Genomic DNA, 20,898 nt, shown 5'->3' on the forward strand with positions numbered 1-20,898 from the left:
CTGATGAGCCCCAACAAGGGCGAAACATGTTTGGGGATGCTTGTGGTCTCGTGCAGAAGGGATGTGGCCTAGCAGTTCGGGCTGGACTGCCCCTTTTGGGGTGGGGCCAAGCCTGATTTGCATATGGTCTTTCCCTTCTGTAATGGCTTGGCAGGCGAAGAATGGTGGTCTGGAGGGTTGCCCAGAGCGTTGCCAGTGGTTAAGATTAATTCTAAACCTTCCAGCCATCACCTCTTTGTTTTTGCTATGTCACCCCGAGTGGGACGGGTATGCCCAGACGTGGGTCCCGTGCCTGCTGGGCCTAGAGACCCAAGCTACTCCTCACTGATGAGCCCCAACAAGGGCGAAACATGTTTGGGGATGCTTGTGGTCTCGTGCAGAAGGGATGTGGCCTAGCAGTTTGGGCTGGACTGCCCCTTTTGGGGTGGGGCCAAGCCTGATTTGCATATGGTCTTTCCCTTCTGTAATGGCTTGGCAGGCGAAGAATGGTGGTCTGGAGGGTTGCCCAGAGCGTTGCCAGTGGTTAAGATTAATTCTAAACCTTCCAGCCATCACCTCTTTGTTTTTGCTATGTCACCCCGAGTGGGACGGGTATGCCCAGACGTGGTCCCGTGCCTGCTGGGCCTAGAGACCCAAGCTACTCCTCACTGATGAGCCCCAACAAGGGCGAAACATGTTTGGGGATGCTTGTGGTCTCGTGCAGAAGGGATGTGGCCTAGCAGTTCGGGCTGGACTGCCCCTTTTGGGGTGGGGCCAAGCCTGATTTGCATATGGTCTTTCCCTTCTGTAATGGCTTGGCAGGCGAAGAATGGTGGTCTGGAGGGTTGTCCAGAGCGTTGCCAGTGGTTAAGATTAATTCTAAACCTTCCAGCCATCACCTCTTTGTTTTTGCTATGTCACCCCGAGTGGGACGGGTATGCCCAGACGTGGGTCCCGTGCCTGCTGGGCCTAGAGACCCAAGCTACTCCTCACTGATGAGCCCCAACAAGGGCGAAACATGTTTGGGGATGCTTGTGGTCTCGTGCAGAAGGGATGTGGCCTAGCAGTTCGGGCTGGACTGCCCCTTTTGGGGTGGGGCCAAGCCTGATTTGCATATGGTCTTTCCCTTCTGTAATGGCTTGGCAGGCGAAGAATGGTGGTCTGGAGGGTTGCCCAGAGCGTTGCCAGTGGTTAAGATTAATTCTAAACCTTCCAGCCATCACCTCTTTGTTTTGGCAATGGTAGCAACAGGGTTATGCCCAAGTGCAAGTCTGTTTGCTATCTGACTAGACCATTTCCTGTGAGAAATATCTGGGCACGTGGCAGCAAAAGGGGCTAATTTTACAAACGTATATCAATATTTATCTAGCTCTGTTTACTATCGTTATCGTTTGCAATATGAGATGACAGTGCAGTTTTAGAAAGACAAGACTGCTCCATGGCCCTTCTACTATCCCCAGTGATCTTTACTGTAAAGGTTAGGACATGCATCAGTCACAACTGCCATGCAGTGTTTTCATTCTGAACATGGCGAGCGGTATAGGCCTCTTGATGTCTGCATTAGTGGCTTAATTACAGAAGAGTTACCGTCCACCATGGAGTGCGGTAATTATTCCCTCTGGTGGTAAAAACACGGCAGAGTACATGCAGTCAAAAACTGGTCAAGGGGGAAGTCAAACAACGTCAACATCTGTTCTCAAATGCACTCTCAGTAACAAGGTATAATGCACTAGCCGGTTGCCATAGCCTAGAGAAATCTTCGAATTCTGCTTTTTCAGCCTGTGCTTTTAATAATATCAATAACAATAATATTGCAGTTACTGGCACATAAACAATGATTCAAAACCTGACTGGTTGATTAAAAAACCGCTGGATATTTGAAGCACCCTAAGAGTGAGAACCATGGTGTAAGTGCGTCCCTTGCAAGTAACCCTTCTGTGCACCTTGAAGGAGGGGAGACTACTTTACAGCGGATGCATTTCGGGAGTAGGTGACCCTTTATTTCGGGACACTGGCAAGACAGACGCTGAGCGCGCTAACTAGCAGGCGTCAGATGACCCTGCGTACGCCGATAGACTCAGATCATGGCACGTGACCTGTGCAGCTGTGCACATGTCGAGCCATCTTCACGATATTGCCAATTAATACAGCCCCAGCGCTACAATAGCTCAGCAGTTGTTCATACGTTATATGGCCTGATTCACAGAACGTTTTCCAATGGGACTTTACCATTATAAAACGTTTCTGTGAATCATGTGTTTTCATGTTCGCAATCAAATATATGCGCACTAACTCAATTTAGTGAAATCATCATATGCCCAGCACGTGCTTGAATCCTTAAAAAAGGGAGTGTCCAGGCCCAGGTAGTTTCTAACAGAACTGTGCCACCCCTACCCACTTGGAGCCATGCCCCTGTTTGATCTGGCCCTGCCACTATCAGCTCAAATTACACACAGGAATACCATCGGTAGTGCTTGTGGACAAAACGAAGTCACTTCTAATTGAACAGAATTAGCTCTTTACATTCTCTCCAATAAAATCGTGTTTGGCTAAATCTCAAGATAAATGAAGGTCGTAGCTAACTATAGTGCCAGCAACTGTGAGCAATAGCAAAGTATTACCCCCTTTTCTGGACTAGTGCAATCCACTTACATGCAAAATGAGAGATGCGTTGGTGTCAGATCTCCAAGCTGCATGTGAAACATGCTTTCAGACTCTTACACTGGAAATTGGGGCCCTCCCTCTGTATGTGAATCAAGCGATCACACTTTGTCCATAGAATTATCTATCTGAATATTCCGTTTTCAAGCACTTGTTAGATTCAATGTTACCAACAAATGCAAAGCTTCTGCTTTAGTCTCATGAAAGGAAATATTCTCCAGCATTGCATCTTTCATGGATTCACATGCTGTGAATATTTCCGTCGTCAGGCTGGGACGACGGGGAATATTCACAGCATGTGAATCCATGAAAGATATCAACGCTGGAGAAATGGAGTTACAGGTAAGAAACTACTCCCTTCTAAGTGCCAAACCTCAACATGATCCACGCCCATATGTGTGGCCACCTGTTGAAAGGAAGGCAGTGCTTGGATGTGACCCCCAGGTGGCCTCGCCAGTGGCACATTGTGGCATGCACTCACCACTGCCCACCTTGCTGCTGGTTGTTTTAAAGTAGCACCCCCACTGCAGTAGTGGTTGACTGGCGCAGGGTGTCAGTGTAGGGAGCGCAAACGCTATCGCCTATAATGCATTAATGAAAATAGATGAGCCGGTGCAACGACCCTCTAGCCATAGTGGTGGCCCTACTCGTCAGTTTCATTCATTGAATAACGATGAGCTGGGGACTTGGAGCTATCCATCCATCATTGCAGCAAAATGCACCCACTGAGTCTATGCCACTACTGACTATCATGTCACAATTAACTCAGAAGGGAGATCACTTCCACGTGCATGTAATATTCAATGTCCGGTTTGAGGCCAAGGATGATCAACATAAACATGACATAATAAACATAAACTGAAACTGATTCTTATAATATCTTGTAACCAAATGAGTGTTAACTAAAAACGGAATGGCGTGCAGGTAATATGATTCTATTAGGTGGCACTAAGAGCACTGCCTATAAGCAGAGTGTAGTGTCATGGGAAGAGAAGATAAGAGAGAGATGAACTGTCAGAAGGGACACAGCCTGTGCATGTTTGCCAATGTTCCCACCCATTGCCATGCTAGTACCTATGGCCATTACCACCCATAACCCATCCTCCTAAGGTCTCCTTAAGTCGAGCGCTGTGCTTCCCGAACAGCTGCATGAAGGGTAATGGCTTAATTGCTGCTATAAGCCAACTCCTGATGTAATAAAACTTTTAACGAAATGTGGATGATGTATAAGCAGTATGTGTGTCCTCGCAGTGAATCACTGTAAAGAATTTGATTTGTGCCTGGTCCAGGAATTTGCAAGGCGCTGCCAGTAATATGCCCAGGTACTAGCTGTTGCATGGTACCATTATGGCAGTGCATGGAAAATGCGGATCTCATGCTACACAAAGGTCACAAATGTTGGCTGTGCCAATACGTGTTTAATTTTGGGAGGGACTGTTGCCCCTATCTACTGGCTCAATTCGGCAAGTGTTTGATAGTAAAATCAGAGGTGAGAGCACCAGTGGTTACTGACTAGTTATCGTGTTTCAGACGGTGAAAATTGGAGAAAGAAAATTAACATATACCAAAAAGCACTGTCATTTTACCTAATAGGACTTTCCTGCACTATCATTAATCATAATCACTAGCATTGCTATGGTAAACAGAAAAAATAACAAAATTACCCTTTTTTCTTCATTATAAAAACCTTTGCCAGTGCATCGCGAAGCTGTCAAGAACTGCCCCTCCCATTGATCAGGGCTTCGCCATAATGAAATAGCAGCTTGTACCAGTCTCATGGCTTAATTTTTAGAAGACTTTTATCATTTAAAATAATACATCTTTTATACTTGTGAAAATTATTTATGTGAAAAGGAAAACAGTATTCACTTCTTGAAGGGAGTACTTTTATTTTTCTACCACAATTACATTAACATTTGTTACAATCAAGTATTGTCCTTATGCAGGCTCCACACATGTATTCAGAGGGTTCTCGTTCTCATAGTCTTTTCTCATATTGAGCACACATTCACTAGCAAAATGCCCCCACTAACTTCACAATCCACAAGCTTGCGAGGAGGATCCTTCCCTAGTTAACTGAGGCCTAAACTGCACAATCAATGTTCATAAATATAACCTGTATTGTTACTTACCAGGGGGCTTACACAATGACAAACAGCTGCCTCCCTAGACCAGACTCTCACTGTCATATGAAACCCATTTCTTAAAACATATATAAAATGATATTGTACTGTGGGGGTGACCACAGCAACTGGCTTACTATGAAAATAGTGGACACTGCATTGCCCATTGAATTAAACCAAATTGCAAATGTTTGCACCGTGGATTTTCTTACAGGATTCAGATACCACGAACGTACGATTTTAGTCAATTATTTAAAAAAAAGTGTAATAAAAGGTACTCTGCCTGGTCAGATACACTGTATGGTACATTGCTAGCAGTGGCATATTAATGTTCTGGTGGAGTACAGCAGGGAGTGGGTATCATACCAAAGTACTATAACCTTCCTATCATGATGAACAGCCCATTGGACGCCATCACGTTAAGCCCCTGAAGTAGGCACAGGAAAGGCTATCATACACACTATTTTTAATGACAGTAGCTCAAAGCAACACCACAACATACAAAATATTCTGACTGCCAACATTTGAGTTACCATGCCTCGCAATGTATAGTTTCTAGTGGCATTATAGCATAATAACCTGTAATTTGAAGCTTTCATTTTGAATGTAATGTAGGAAACGCAATTTAGCTCTGTCAATAATATCTTTAAAGTGTTCCCATTTTTAATTATTTATATTGTAAATAGCTTTCTGAAGTAAATTTGAAGTCAATTGTGCATAACATGTATTTATTATGTGAAGACTTTTGGAGGGGTTTGAAAATATAGGCACAGAAGAATGCATTTTATTTTGTTTCAATTTTTTACTCAGTGTTCTTTGTTTTTAAGCGAATTTGCTTCCGTACATCAGGAAATTAAGTCCATTTTCCAAATGAACAACACTGCAAAGTAGAACGTTCTGGTGGATGGATTGTATTGCTAGGTACTCCATCATAAAATAAGCAATAATGATTGCATGTCTTCAGGAAATGAGTAGCAAAGAATTCACCCAATTTTATATTAGAAACCTAAATATGTGTAATGGGCCATATTAGGCAAGGAAGTGTGCCAGTGCAAAAGAGGAATCGAGGCCCACCAGTTTACAATGATCACCTTCACATGAGCCGGAGCAATATTCATTGCAGAATTCGTACAGCAGTCTACTCCCACAACTGGACATGTGCGCTACCACCAGTGTCTCTCCGCTTCAGGTTGTGCACATGCTTCTGGTGGTAGGGCAAATGCATCAGGTCTTCGTCATTCTGCCATGTGTCAAGTGGCATTTACTGGGTGCCTGCCCCATTTGGATATGGTTGGGGTTATTTCTGAATCTCCTGCATGTCACCCGGGATTCAGCAACCCTGCGAAATAAGATGGCAGCATCTAAGAATGATGGTATAGTCGCCATAGCGAGTGGCATTTTAGGTGTCCAGAGTAAGCTCTAAGTCATCAAGGTAAGAATGCCACAGTGCTGAATTCCAAGACAACATTGAAGAAAATGATTCCCAATCTTCAGGAAAGACCAACCATGGGCACCTCTGACTTTGTTTAAAACAGACACCATCAATGCTACTTGAGTTCTGATCATTTTCTGCTATGAACGCATCAGCACCTGTTTCTGTGCCACCGGTACTGAGCAACATCACAAATGGGAAGGTGTTTGATAATTGTGGCGACTGTGATCTTTTTTAGTTCCTACTTTGATGTTATCCATGGTATTTTTAGGTTTGTGCTGAATGACGGGGTTGTGTGGTAACACGTGTAGGTGGTTGTAGTTTTGCTGTGTTCGTGTACACAATGCTGTGGGATGTATTTGAGGGGAATTGATGTGTAGTCAGTAGGTTATGTGTGCGTGCACGTATGCAGCAAACATGGGTTGCTATGGACAGATTCTTTTGGCTCTGGAGTTGCATGTGTAAGGGGTGTGTTTAGGTACGTTTTGGCATGTCACAACTGACTCATGCCTGTCTGGCTTAGCACTATAAACGCACTGGGTTGGGACGGTGCTGGTGGTCAATATGCTCCCTGACACCACAACCTGGTTGGAGTTAATAATGTTTTGAACACTTGTCCTCGACTAAAGCCATATGCTAGACTTAATGAAATATTTATTTAAGAGCTTGTATAGTGTACACCACAAAATACATTGGGCCTCATTACAAGTTTGTCGGTCCGAGGACTACGATACTGGTAAGCTTGCCAGTACCGTCGTTTCCGGACCGGCAAACTACGAGTTGTGCTCGCGGCACCCAAGAGCACAGCATGTCGGATGTAACAGCCCCATTCTGAATGGTGCCGGTGCATCGACCTCCCCATTCCCATTGAGCCCTATTGGGTTCAATGGGAATGCGGAGCATTCCATTCGGGCGCCCGCAAATGGGCAATTACCGGGTGGCAGAATTTCTCGTAAGTTTGGCAGCAGCCTGCCGGTTTTACCAGCAAGGCTACCGCCAAACTTATAATGAGACCCATTGTATTTATCTGATAGAGCAAACTGTGAGAAAGAGGTGCAGGAGCATGGGGGGGGGGGTGGCAAAAGCAGGGAGATACTTACCTAAACCTTCTGCCTCCTCTTCCACAGTGTATATTTTCAGTGAAAAAATATCAGTTAAGAGAGACATAAGTTGCATTATCTCAGAGCAACAAAGCCCTTCCATTTCAGTGAAAAAGCTGCAGTTGAAGTGATTTTCAGGCCATGGCTTAATGCAACAAAACCCTCCAAATGTTACAAATGTTGGAAGCTACGCCACCTTAACTCTGAGCCCCCGTTACACAGCCCATGAGCACATCGAGGACATCACAGTTGACATCACATACATCACTTATTACATCATCAATGACATCCTTGGAAACTAGAGCACACGGAATATTTTACTCTGAGTAGTTTCCCGTGATATGTATGTATGTATGTATGTATTTTAGTTTATAATGCGCCGGTCGCCCGCAGGCATCAGGGCGCGGGGCAAGATCCAAATTAGTTCATAGTAGTACAAGTTTCAAAGCCATTCTGACATGCGGGTGTCATACTGGTTTTCACCTAAAGAGGTGAGTTTTCAGTAGTTTCCTAAAACTTAAGTAATTCTCTTCCTGCCTTAGGTTTGGTGGTAATTTATTCCAGCAGATTGCGGCCATAACTGGAAAGGATTTTCCCCCTCCATGCGCGCGCTTTGCTCTGGGGACTTTCAGAAGAGCCTTGTTCTCTGCTCTGAGGCTCCTTTTGGGCATGTACAGTGAAAACTGTTTTTTGAAGTACTTCGGGGTTTCTCGATATACACATCTGTGTACTATGGCCATAGATTTGAAGAGGATTCTTTCTTCCACTCTTAACCAATGTAGGGATCTTCTCCCTGCTGTAACATGCTCCCTTTTTTTATGTTCTTAATGCTACGAACTGCGTCGTTTTCCATAACCTGACACTTTTGAAGTTCTCTTTTTGAGGCTCCAATCAGTAGGGTGTTGCCATAGTCCAAACGAGACAGTATGACTGCTCTTGCTATGGTGGCCGCATTCGCTTTGTTTATAAATGGTCTTATGGCTCATGAGTCGCATATAATAGTTATTATTTTTCTGCAGGTAATTTACCTGTGCCTCTGATCCCAGTGAGACCTCCACAATCATCCCCAGGGTTTTGGCCTGCGGCATCACTGAGATCCTGGCCTGTTTAATAGTGAAATCCTGATATTCTATCCCTAATCTAGACCTGGCTTGTTGAGTCCCAAAGATCATCAGCTCAGTCTTGGTGTTATTAAGACACATCCAATGGCGTTGCATCCAATTGTCAATAATATTGTACACTTCTGATATTTTGGCACTGTCTATGCTATACTCTCCTTTAAGTTCAAACACAAGCTGTGTGTCATCGGCGTAGTTCGTAAAGAACACACCGATTTGTTCTAGAAGCTCACATAAGCCTACATGTTGAATAATAAGGGAGACAGGCTAGCACCCTGGGGAACGCCGTAGAGGATTGGGGCTGCCTCCGAGAAGATGTCACCCCAATGAATCCTGGCGCTTCTATCCTTCAAAAAGGATGCTAGCCACTCCAATATGCAATATGATGTCACCAGTGATGTCATCAGTGGGCCCCTTCGGACATGCCCCATCCCCCAAGGCATCCAAAGAAGCTAATGGCCAGTTGCAGCTTTTTTCACTGTCCCCAAATTCCCTCTGAAGGCAAAGATCCCCTTTACCCTCTCCTAATATCATTTTAAGTGCATTGCGAGTTCCAGTTTTCTCGAGAATGCTCGGAAAAACGCCTCCATTTGTGGGAGTAAAATGTCAACTCACTAGGTCTGATACCCCATGGAAGATATATAAATGATTTTGGTGCCAGGATCACTCTTTGCCATTTCTTTAACAAAAACTAATAGGTTTCCACCAAACCAACAATAGGCAACTTTGTGCCAGGCGTGAAAGAAATTTGATGTAAAATCCATCCAAAGGCATAAGCTATGTGCCTGTCCAATGACAGCACATTTTCCCTATTGGAAAAAGAATGCAATAGGTAAAACCACATTTCTTGCTGCTTTCCATGTTTTAAACTGCTGGACAATTTTGCATCAAACCTCTCCGTTTTTTGGTGCCCGAGGCTAACACACATCTTCGGAAAATGTCATACAGATGACTCAAACGTTATTACTATTTTCAGAAAGTGAATGAATTTTCGATTTCACCTTGCCTTTAAAGCAAGGACAACAGTTGCCCTATAAAAACACCATATTAAATATATAAACATATGCTTTTTTCTTACACCAGCACATCTTAGACAAAGGACATAGTATTAATAGAAAAGCAAAATGTTTTGGCTCTTGTATCACGAAATAGGTTTCAGTCTTGCCAAGTATTGCTGTCATATGCCCAAGTACTCATTTCGGACTCCAGGCATTGGGCCTCAATATAAATGTGCCGGTCCGGAAACAATGGTGCCGGTAGCTTACCGGCACAGTTGTTGGCGGACCAGCACACTACAACCCTGCCGGGTGGGGCAACACCCGCCCGCAGAGTTTTCATGGAAGCACCAGCACCGTTAACAACGGTGCCGGTGCTTCCGTGGTCCCCATTCCCATTGAGTCCCATAGGACCCTATGCGAATGGGGACTTACAATTTGCTGGCGCCTGACTTTCCAGTCCTTCGGGGTTGTAATGCCCGGTGTTACTGTGAAGTCAGGCGCTGTTAAATATTTACGGTTTAGGCGGCAGCCCGCCGGTATTAACCGCACTTTTACCGCCATACCCGTAATGAGGCCCATTGTCCACAAACAACATGCTCTCATAATCGTATGTCAGACTTTTTTATTAAATGCCCAGGTGCAGCCACCTTTTGCTAAATATCACCTTAATATGGCCAGGAGCTCAAACCATATGCCAGGTTGAATTGCAATTATTCCTATCTGATACCAGGCTCTGTATATGCATTTCTCAGGTGTCATATGTAAGGATAATCACATCATCTTTTCACCATTGCCCAGGGAGTATTATGATTTTCCAGGTATTGCCATATCTGATACTTACATGTTATTTTGGCATTGCTTTCATTAATCCAGTGTTCCCATTGAAGGCCTGGGTATTTAGGCCATTCCCAGGTTCTGACAAGTGTTTTGGAACAATACCCACAGACTATTGTGATGGATTAGTGAACGGTTTTATTAGCAATAGCAAAGCCACAGGACAGCAACAAACTAACGGCAGCACAGAGCTCAGTGCAACAACCTCGAACTCCTACAGGCTTTCATTCAACAGAGCACACATGCCTTTCAATGGAGAGGGAGGCGTCGACATGACAGGTTCGCTTAGAGAAACAAAGTGTCAAGTAGAAAGACAGTGAGCCTCATTCCGAGGCTGACGGTAAAGGGTTAACGATGCCGGTAAGGGTGCCGGTGCCGTTAACCCCTTACCACTGCATTACGAGGTCCTTCAGTGCGTCCCGCTAAGGGCGGCTGGGTTTACCAGGCGCCCTTAGTGGGAGCTGCTAAAGGACCAGGGAGCTAATAACGGGTCTGTTATTAACGGGCCCGCTGTTAGCTCCCTCCCCATTCCCATTGAGCCCTATGGTGGCTAAAATGGGGATGGGTTCCCTGAATGGGGAAATACTGGTCCTCCAAGGTTGGAATGGCCCGGTATTTCCCCATTCAGGGAACCCGGTATGCGGTATGGGGGTAGCCATGGCGCTAATAGCACCATGGCTACCTCCATACTCGTAATGACCCCCCAGTATCTCAGCATACAAATCTAAGGCAATGGCTGCTTTCTCGCGTTCTGCACTATACAATCATTGATACAGTTATTCGTGCAAGGTAAAATACCTCTACAGTTCGCACTGGGGTCAAGCAGGGAAGCTTGCTTACTATTTGATAACGTCAGTGTACTTGAGCTGCTTTGCCTTGGAAAGTAGCAGCCTAAAACATGCATACTAATGCCAAAAGGGAAGAGTTGTGGTGGTGAGCATTGCTACACACTAGGTGATGAAGCCGTCAGGGTTAAGACATGCGCAATGGAACTTAGGGCTCACCTCACAATGGCAAAAAGGCACATTAGCAGCACAGTATTATAATGTCAGTTCATTAAGATTTTTGAATCCCTGGCTTTCCCTCACACTTCCCTCCTATGATACCTTCATTCCAGTGTCATCTATTAGATATTTGTGGGGTGGAACAGACATCACATTCAGGAATGTCATAACACTGGACTTGTGTAGCAGTAAAACAAGGTCCTGGTCTGGGGAACCTCAAATAAGCAGGTGCACACTCAGTGCTAAAAACAGGCACAACTCATTATTAGACTTTACAGACTTCAATCAGAACCAAGATTAATACCAGAACCTGACCTATGGATGCACCCAGGGGTCCCAGGATGTCTAGGATCCTGGGCCCAAAGGACCAACTTGCCTTCGGACTGTTGTGGAGGAGGCTTATGGATGTGAGCAATGATGTCTGAGATGTTGCTGACTTAGCTAGGTATGAAAGTGCTGCATTCACGCTTCGCAATTGCGCATACAACCCCTTGTGATACTAAGAGCTCAACCAGGACCATACGATCATTGAGTACCCTGGTACAGATAGATACCTATTCCTGGGACAATAGTGTGATTGTAGCTGCAGTGGCATTTGTTATATTTGTAGCCCATTATAAATCCCTCCTAGGTGGAGAACTTTTTAGGATGTGGCTGAGTTGGGAAGGAGCGTGTATGGTGTATGGCAGGTATAACATATACCATGAAACAACTCCCACCCTAGCTGATGGGCAGCCATGGGAAAGGTTTTTCCCCACATATAAAGAAGGTTCCGGAATAAGTGGCGTCCTGGCTTGGGCGAAGGAGAAATCTGGGTCAAAAGCAAAGATAACATTATTGATGATCACAGTAGTGTTAGCGAACAGATTATATTGGCACTTACTATTTCCCATGAATAGCAGACTCCAGTTGACATAGCAGATAGATGAAGAGCAGCTGGCTTCTTGAGCACCTAGTTTGGAGTGTGGAACTTAGGAGGACTCGTAAAGCCTAATTGAGGGGTGCATGGCGGCAGAGGTCAGGGGACCAGGTAACCAGCTTGAGGTCTAGACAAACATTGCCCAATTCATAGGGAATGGGGGCGATGGGAAACTTAGAGGACAAGTCATTAGGTAGGTGTGCACATACCAAACAGTCAGTAATGTTAAAGTTTTAGGCATACTGCCGGGCGAGGTGCCGATAGATGTTCTCACTGTACCCAGCGATGTGCAAATAGACACTCTTTTTCATGATGGGGTTCGAATAGCAGCAGTCACAGTGAGACAGAAACAAACCAATGAACTGATTATAACTACAACGGTAGTCATATAACCCGACATAATGGATACCCTGAGCTTACGCTGAAGTGGGGAGTTCCAGTGAGCCTGGCCAACGCCCCCTCCTCCTACATAGGGGTCAATGAGTAAGGAATAGGTTACAGTGCATCGTGGGGCGCAGCAAGCCCACACCCAGGAGCTTGTTAGTCCAAAGTTCATAGGGTGGCAGTTCTGTAGGTGGGCAAATTGAATGAAAGTCATTAGGATAAAGAGGAGTACCAAAAGTTCATAGAAACACAGACCAAAACCAGCAGGTACAAGATCCTGACCCCTTGCCTCCTCACTGAGAACAAAGGCTTTTAGACATGCAGCACCCTGGTGTGAGGCTACTCCTTTTGATTGGGTATGCTCCCTTGATGACTGGGCCCTGGACAGCTACCTGCTGTGTGGCTGTCTTGGATGGAGGGTGTTACCTGCCTCCACAAAGAGATCAAAGAGGGGGCCCGGCCCTCTGGTTTCTCGTCCTACCATTTTTTGGGCTACACCCGGCTGACCAGAATACACATCATCTTCCACAGCGGAGCTGACTCACAGGAGCTGGCACATGTGTGGTATCAATCAGAATGTTGTGGTTGTGATCGTAAGTAGCATCATGCACTATGCCTAAATGTAGGAATAACTTTTATTTAGAATTCAGCCTGCCACCAGCATGGGCGACTCATGATCATCATAGCTTTGTGTACAGAGGGGCATATCTTAAATGCTGCCTCTGCGTCACCAGGATTTGGATGTCTCTGTGGCTGTCAAGTGTGCATCTCGTGACCTTGGAACCTGCTCTGTGTCATGAGCAGAGTGGGTGCCATGGATCAGGCTACTGATGCGGCAGGTCACGGGTGCACTATGCTTTTGGTATGAAGTCGACGGAAAAGGGGAATCTGGTTGGCAGATTACCCCTTTTGGATACGGAATTCCCTCATCTTTCTGTTTGTTAATGAAAATCCAAAAAGCAAGGCTTTGCACCCTTACCAGATGGCAATTCCTCACAGAACGTTTACCAGGATCCAGTCTCTGGGCTGTAGAGGATGTCAGGGTTCAGTAACTGGTTCAGGTGGGACAGCTCGGAACTGTGTATGGAGGGAGCGAACAGTTTTAGTCAAATGGCGACAGTATTTGAGCACCATGTCATCCTCTAAATGCAAGTTCAGGAGATATGGATCCATGGGAGGAGCAGTTCCTACTCAGATGGGGCGACCCATGAGTATTGAATTGAATCATAGTGATTGTGGTCACTTTGGTATTGTTAACAATATGTGCGTGCGCTATAGACTGTGATTGAGTGCCGTAAACTTCTGTAGTTACAGATGAATCTGTCATCTAGTGACGGTATGTTTACGTGTATATATATTTTAATCTACACATGAGCCATGCATATGCACGCATGATGTTCCCGTATTGTTGCGACCAGCTGCGATTCTGCAGAGTGAAAGTGTCTCTGTGTATGTGTGCTATTATGTTACCCCGAAGGAGTAGGGTCTAATAGTGTTTGCGTATGAATTGGTTTACTCCACATGAGGATGGTCTTTGTATGATATGTGACAGAGAGCTGTACGTTTAAGGATGAATTGGATGACTGTTAGGTCTTCATATTCAAATAAAGAACGAGATTACTTACAGTGGCTCAATGGGGAACTGATGTAGCTTGTTTAGTTATGAGGTCTGCAGTGTCATTTTTAGTCATCTCGAATGAATTCTATGACTCCTCACGCCTAGTTGTGGCATATTTAAGGGAACCGAATGATGGACCCTCCCTCACAATTAACAGTATCCATTACCGTCTTCTCAAGAGAATAGATTAGGAAAAAATAGGTTAGGAAAAAAAGGAGAGAAAGAGAAAAATTATTCATGTCATAATAACTGTGCAATGAAACTGAACTGTTATTACAGAAAGCAATTAAGATCAAACTCTTCATTGAGTCCTCGTGGTGACAGGGTTTCTAGGCTGTCTATCCAATAGGCTTCTCTCTGTTGTCTTCTCTTTTTTAAGTCTGTATGTGTGTTTGGTGCTTCGAGAGTTTCCAGAACTTGGAACTTGACTTGAGAGATATTGTGTTGCTTCTCATTAAAATGTCTTGCCACTGCTGAGTTTGTATTTCTATTTCGTATGCATGACTTGTGCTCGTTGATCCGGATTCTCAATTTTCGTCCCGTTTCTCCAACGTAATACAGTCCACAAGGACAACGTATGCAGTAGATGCAATTCTCAGTGTTGCAAGTTCCATAACATTTTATTGCGATCTTCTCTCCCGTATATGGATGTGGGACTAAGCCCCCTTTGATGATGTTGTTGCAATTGCTGCAATTCAAGCATGGGAATGGCCCTACTTTCTTTGGGTTGCTCCTTTTCATTCTGGTATCTCTGGTGTTTACAAGTAGGTCCCTCAGGTTGCTTGATGTTTGGTACGCAAATGTCAGAGTTTCTAAAAAGAGATTTCTAGTTTTTTCATCACTTTTGAGTATTGTCCAATGCTTGTTTATGCATCTCTTGATCTGCAGGATTTGGGATGAAAATTTCGACACGTACACTAGTGATGAGATAGTTTGGTCTCCTTTGGGACAAGGGTGCTAGCTCTTGTTTTTGCTTGTACCTTTGCTTTTGCTGCCTGTAAATCATCATTTGGATATCCTCTTTCTTTTAGTTTTTTGCTTAGTTTCTCAATGTTTTCGGCATATGGCAAGGAACGAGCGAGTCACTTGATGATTGCATGAAATACATCAACATATTGATCCACGCATTCAATTCACTTCAGAAATTGGCAACCCTGGTATACATCATTTGGATATCAAGGTCAATGTACATAACCTGCAGATTACTACTTCATTGTTCACCAAACCGACTGATAGAAATAACTTATTACATCATATGAGTTTTCATCCCCAGAATACCTTGAAGAATTTACCTTATGGACAAATGCTGCGCTTGAAAAGAATTATTAGTGACGAAAGAGAATGTGAACAAGAATTAGAGAACCTAAGCAAAAAACTAAAAGAAAGAGGATATCCAAACGATGATTTACAGGCAGCAAAAGCAAAGGTACAAGCAAAAACAAGAGCTATCACCCTTGTCCCAAAGGAGACCAAACTATCTCCATCACGTGTCGAAATTTTCATCCCAAAGCATGCAGACCAAGAGATGCATAAACAAGCATTGGACAATACTCAAAAGTGATGACAGAACTAGAAATATCTTTTTATAAACTCTGATATTTGCGTACCAAAGATCAAGCAACCTGAGGGACCTAGTTGTAAACACCAGAGATACCAGAACGAGAAAGTAGGAACATTCCCATGCTTGAATTGCAGCAATTGCAACAACATCATCAAAGGGGGCTTAGTCCAACATCCATATACGAGAGAGAAGATCGCAATAAAATGTTACGGAACTTGCAACACTGGGAAGTGCATCTACTGCATACATTGTCCTTGTGGACTGTATTACGTTGGAGAAACGGGATGAAAAATTGAGAATCCGGATCAACAAGCACAAGTAATGCATACGAAATAGAAATACAAACTCAGCAGTGGCAAGACATTTTAATGAGAAGCAACACAATATCTCTCAAGTCAAGTTCCAAGTTCTGGAAACTCTCAAAGCACCAAACACACATACAGACTTAAAAAAGAGAAGACAACAGAGAGAAGCCTATTGGATAGACCGCCTAGAAGCCCTGTCATCACGAGGACTCAATGAAGAGTTTGATCTTAATTGCTTTCTGTAATAACAGTTCAGTTTCATTGCACAGTTATTATGACATGAATAATTTTTCTCTTTCTCTCCTTTTTTCCTAATCTATTGTCTTGAGAAGACTGTTATGGATACTGTTAATTGTGAGGGAGTGTCAATCATTTGGTTCCCCTAAATATGCCACAACTATGCTAAACGTGATGAGTCATAGAATTCATTCGAGATGACTAAAATGGCACTGTAGACCTCATAATTAAATAAGCTGCATCAGTTCCCTATTGAGCCACTGTAAGTAATCTCATTCTTTATTTGAATATGAAGACCAAACCGTCATCCAATTCATCCTTAAACTTACAGCTCTCTGTCATATATCATACAAAGACCATCCTCATGTGGAGTAAACCAATTCCTACGCAAACACTATTAGACCCTACACCTTCGGGGTAACATAATAGCACACATACACAGAGACACTTTCACTCTGCAGAATCGCAGCTGGTTGCAACAACACGGGAATATATGCACGGCTCATGGGTAGATTAAAATATATATACACGTATACATACCGTCACTAGATGACAGATTCATCTGTAACTACAGAAGTTTACTACACTCAATCACAGTCGTACCAGATGCTGTTGGAGGGGGAGACAGCTAGACGTGTCTCACTGCACTCCAGGTAAGCGGGAAAGAAAGGATCAAACAGATATAGTGCTGATGCACTAGACAATGTAAACAGGAGATAACGTATGGTTCTCTCCATTGTCATGCAGCATGTAATGAAAGATAAACAACATGCTTTTTGATCGCGTACGACGTTTAACCTGACAATCAGGTTAGTGATACGAGATGCATGACTTTATGCACAGTCACTTGCACAGTGTGAAAGTGCACTTTAGCACACCAAGGGCTATATTGGAAAGCAGTTCACATGGTAATTGATTGAATACGAGGATGGCATGAGGAAATAATAATATTTGTTTTTTTAAGTTTTTTTTTAATTTAGATCCCACGAATATAATCCGTTAAAAGAACAACATGAGCACTAATGCTTTGTCTTGAACACAATTAAGCCATTTCCATTAACAGGCAGACTGATGAAGACTTTTTCTCTCCTTCTCTCTCTCTCTTGAATGTGCAACCGTTGTGGAACATTTGTCTGTCGTTGTGGGCGCCCTGTTTCAATTTGAATTTTGATTTACATATATCTGTTCTTTATGCATTATATACTGTTGTACCTTGATCTGAAATTCTGATTATGTTTATGTGCCTAATTCAACGTTGTTTTTGTGACTCATAAAAATGATAATGTGTGCAGTATAGTAATACCCTGGTTCTGAAAAAGGATAGATTCCGAAATGCATTAGCCATATGGGTTTCTTATTTTGCCTCAATACTCAGCAATAGTTTTATTGGTGAATTTGAACCAATAAAACACACAATCATTGCATTTTAACCTGTCTGTGCAGTTCTGTGAGCCTCAAGTAGGGAAGGAGTACCTTTGGAGCCACCATGCGGGCCATCTGGGAAGAGCCAAAGGGAGTCGGCTTGCAACTTATACCCTAGCTGAGCCCAGAGGATAGAGAAATCGCGCACGATACCATGAGCATACCGGGAGTCCGTGTACATCAGGGCTGATCTCCCCTAAGCCAAGGTACTTGCCAGGTGGGCAGATCTCACTGTGGACCGTCCGTATGCTTATAGGGCTGCGTGGGGGGTGCATACAGAATACCCTGAGACCAATTCTCCAGTGCATGGCACTCAGAGACACGACCCGTCCACGAACAGAATCAGATTGGGGTTCTGTAAAGGGGTATCGGACAAATCAGCGCAGAGAGTCATAAGCGTTTAATCCTACGGGGCAACAGAGAGGCAGGGTTCAAGACAGGGCATCGGTTCAAAGTTACATTGGCTGCTGAAATAAGACATTTTTCATACCGTATGAGCCTATAGTTGTACACATGTCGGGTCTTCCCTTTGAGCAGCAGTTACAGCACAGCATGGGTAACTGCATTTGTGACCAGGGAGCCTTGCACCATGGAGTCAGTGTTTTCTATCAGCAGGGCAGCAGCAGTGATGGCTCGCAGACATGCTGGAAGTCCAGCTGCTACTGAGTCTAGAGCTACGCTGTGATACGATACAGGGCAATTCTTGTCACCGTTCAACGGTGTCAATACTTCCTGGGCAACCCCATCATGTTCATTGCAATACAACACAAAGGGCATGCTGTAATACTAGACCCCTAAACCCGGTGCTGTTGGAAGCGCTTGCTTTATGGTGACAAAGGCATCCTCAGCTTCCTGGTGCCATGGCAGCGGATCAGGAGTCGATTCATATCTGAGGGTCTTGGGGGGTTTAACTATGATGACATACCCTGGGACCCACTGCTTGGAGTAACTGAACATCCAGAGGAACCCTCTCATGTGCTTCCTGGTCCAGGGCTTGGGGACTTTCTGGATCGTTGTAATCCGATCCTGGGACACATGTCTTTCTCCAGCTGCAATCACATGGCCCAGGTATTGTACACAGGGCAGACAGAATTGCAATTTGTCTTCAGTGTGAGGGAGTCTTGCTTGTTGGCTTTCAAGGAAGGGGAGGCTAGGAGCAGATCATTTACATACGGCACCAGCATGGGTCTGATTGGGAACACCACAGAGTCAAGATCCTCCTTTAGGTTCTGAGAAAATAGAGTGATGCCCTCAACATACCACATTTAAACACCAGTGAATGTGTACTGAGTGGATTTATGGGTAAATGTGAACATGTAGTTACTGTATGGATATTGAGAAAAAGGCTGAGCACAAATCAACAAAAGTGAAATATGTGGCAGTGTGTGGAATATAGGACAGGATATTAGCAAGGTTGGGTATTACACGAAAGGCAGGAAACACAGCAGCATTAATTGCATGCAGATCCTGGATGAAACGGTAAAGGTTTTTTCGAGGCGATTGGGTCCTCCGACGTATTCCATATCTATGACAGTAATCACCACAGCTGTGCTGCTTCGGAAAATCATTGCGTCCTGCGTCAATGACTTTGATACGCCGCCCTCGAGGACCTCCTCCGACGGCCGACGTCACTGGATGTTATAAGTAGGACGCACGACGCCCGTAGCCTCAGTTCCGGTTTTTCCGCGAACGTGTTCGCTTCGGAGATCTCGGCGCGCCTCCACTCTTTGGAGATCTTTCTCAGTTCTTCGAACCTGTTTCGTTTTGTGAAGTCTTTCTTCATGAAGATGTCTACCTCGTCTTCCACACCGCGTCCAGGCTTTAAGAAGCGTGGGGACTGTGGGTCCAAGATGCCGGTTATGGACTCGCACAACGCCTGCCTCTGGTGCCTCGGGGAGGCCCATGACACGGATGACTGTGTCGACTGCCACGTCTAAAGCCTTGCAGGAGCGCAAGAAGAAGTTATCGGTAGGTAAGGTGTCTAAGCCACAGAAGTCGAGGTCTGCTGGGCTTTCGATGGATGATTCGATAGGCGACTCTCTGCGTCGTCGTCGGAAGTCCAGTGGGTCTCGGTCCCAGAGTCGGTCCCGACACTCCTCTGCCTCTTCGAGGCACTCCCGGAAGCGCCATCATCGGTCGCCTTCCCCGTCCTCTTCCGAGTACTCCGCCCATTGGTGGGTCGCTTACCCTTCCAAGCAGGCGACGCCGGAGGAATGGGCTTCCTTCGGGAAGAAAATGTTAGCGATTCTCGAATCGCAGGGCACCGGTCCATCCGCGTCTCCGAGTGGGGTCGGTCATGATCGGTCGAGAGACACCTCTCGCATGCCTTTGGGCTCGGGTGGTCGGCACGATTCGCGGAAGAGGTCCCGCTTGGACAAGGGGAATCGTTCTCGCCAGGTCCCGGTCCTCGACACGCTCGAGACCGTGTGAACCTGTGATGTTTTCGAGGAAGAGGTCGACGCCGGTGGCGTCGATGTCGTCGACGGACTCTTTCGAGGCCCCACCTCCGAAGAAGTCGTCGGCGCCATCGGCGCCCAGACTGTCGAAGGACACGCTCGGGGCTCCGGCCTCGAGGCCTGTGTCGACGCCATCGATGCTGTCGGTGCCACGTTCAGCGTCAACGCCGATTCACTCGATGCCCTCGATGCCTTTTGAGGCTGTGTCGACGGGGGTACCCCGAGGCTCGGTGGAACCCCCTAGAAAGGCTCTGGCCAAGGTCAAGCATGGCTTTGGTTCACATTCTATGCCTTCTTACCGGCATCTTGAGTTTATTTCAGAGGTGGATGAGGGCTCTGATGATGGCATGGTTCCTAATGCGGTGCCAGATGAGATTCTCTCGGGCCATAGCCAATTTGAGGACCTGAGGCAGTCCCTGCCTCACAGGATGGCAAGGATGCCATGTGTGAGGCCATTCAGTCAGGTTTGGACATGGCAGATTGCGTCAGCCATTCCATGGCAGCGAGCACTGTGATACGCAGGTTTGCGTGGTTGTCCTAGGGGACAGCAATGGAGGGGAGGTGCCTTTCGTTATTACTCATCCTTTGGTAAAGCGAGAGGAGCTGCCATAACCCACGGCTACTGTCTTCCTTTCCGGCAGAGGCCTCAAGACAATCCACCAGGGAATCTCTCTTTGAAGAGTCCGGATCCGCTCCTTGCGCAGGAAATTCAATCCCTGCTGGAGAAAGGCGCCATATAACTGGTGC

The sequence above is a fragment of the Ambystoma mexicanum genome, chromosome 4p (genome assembly GCF_040938575.1).
Source record: "Ambystoma mexicanum isolate Mex_15411 chromosome 4p, UKY_AmexF1_1, whole genome shotgun sequence".
NCBI classification, from domain to species: Eukaryota; Metazoa; Chordata; class Amphibia; order Caudata; family Ambystomatidae; genus Ambystoma; species Ambystoma mexicanum.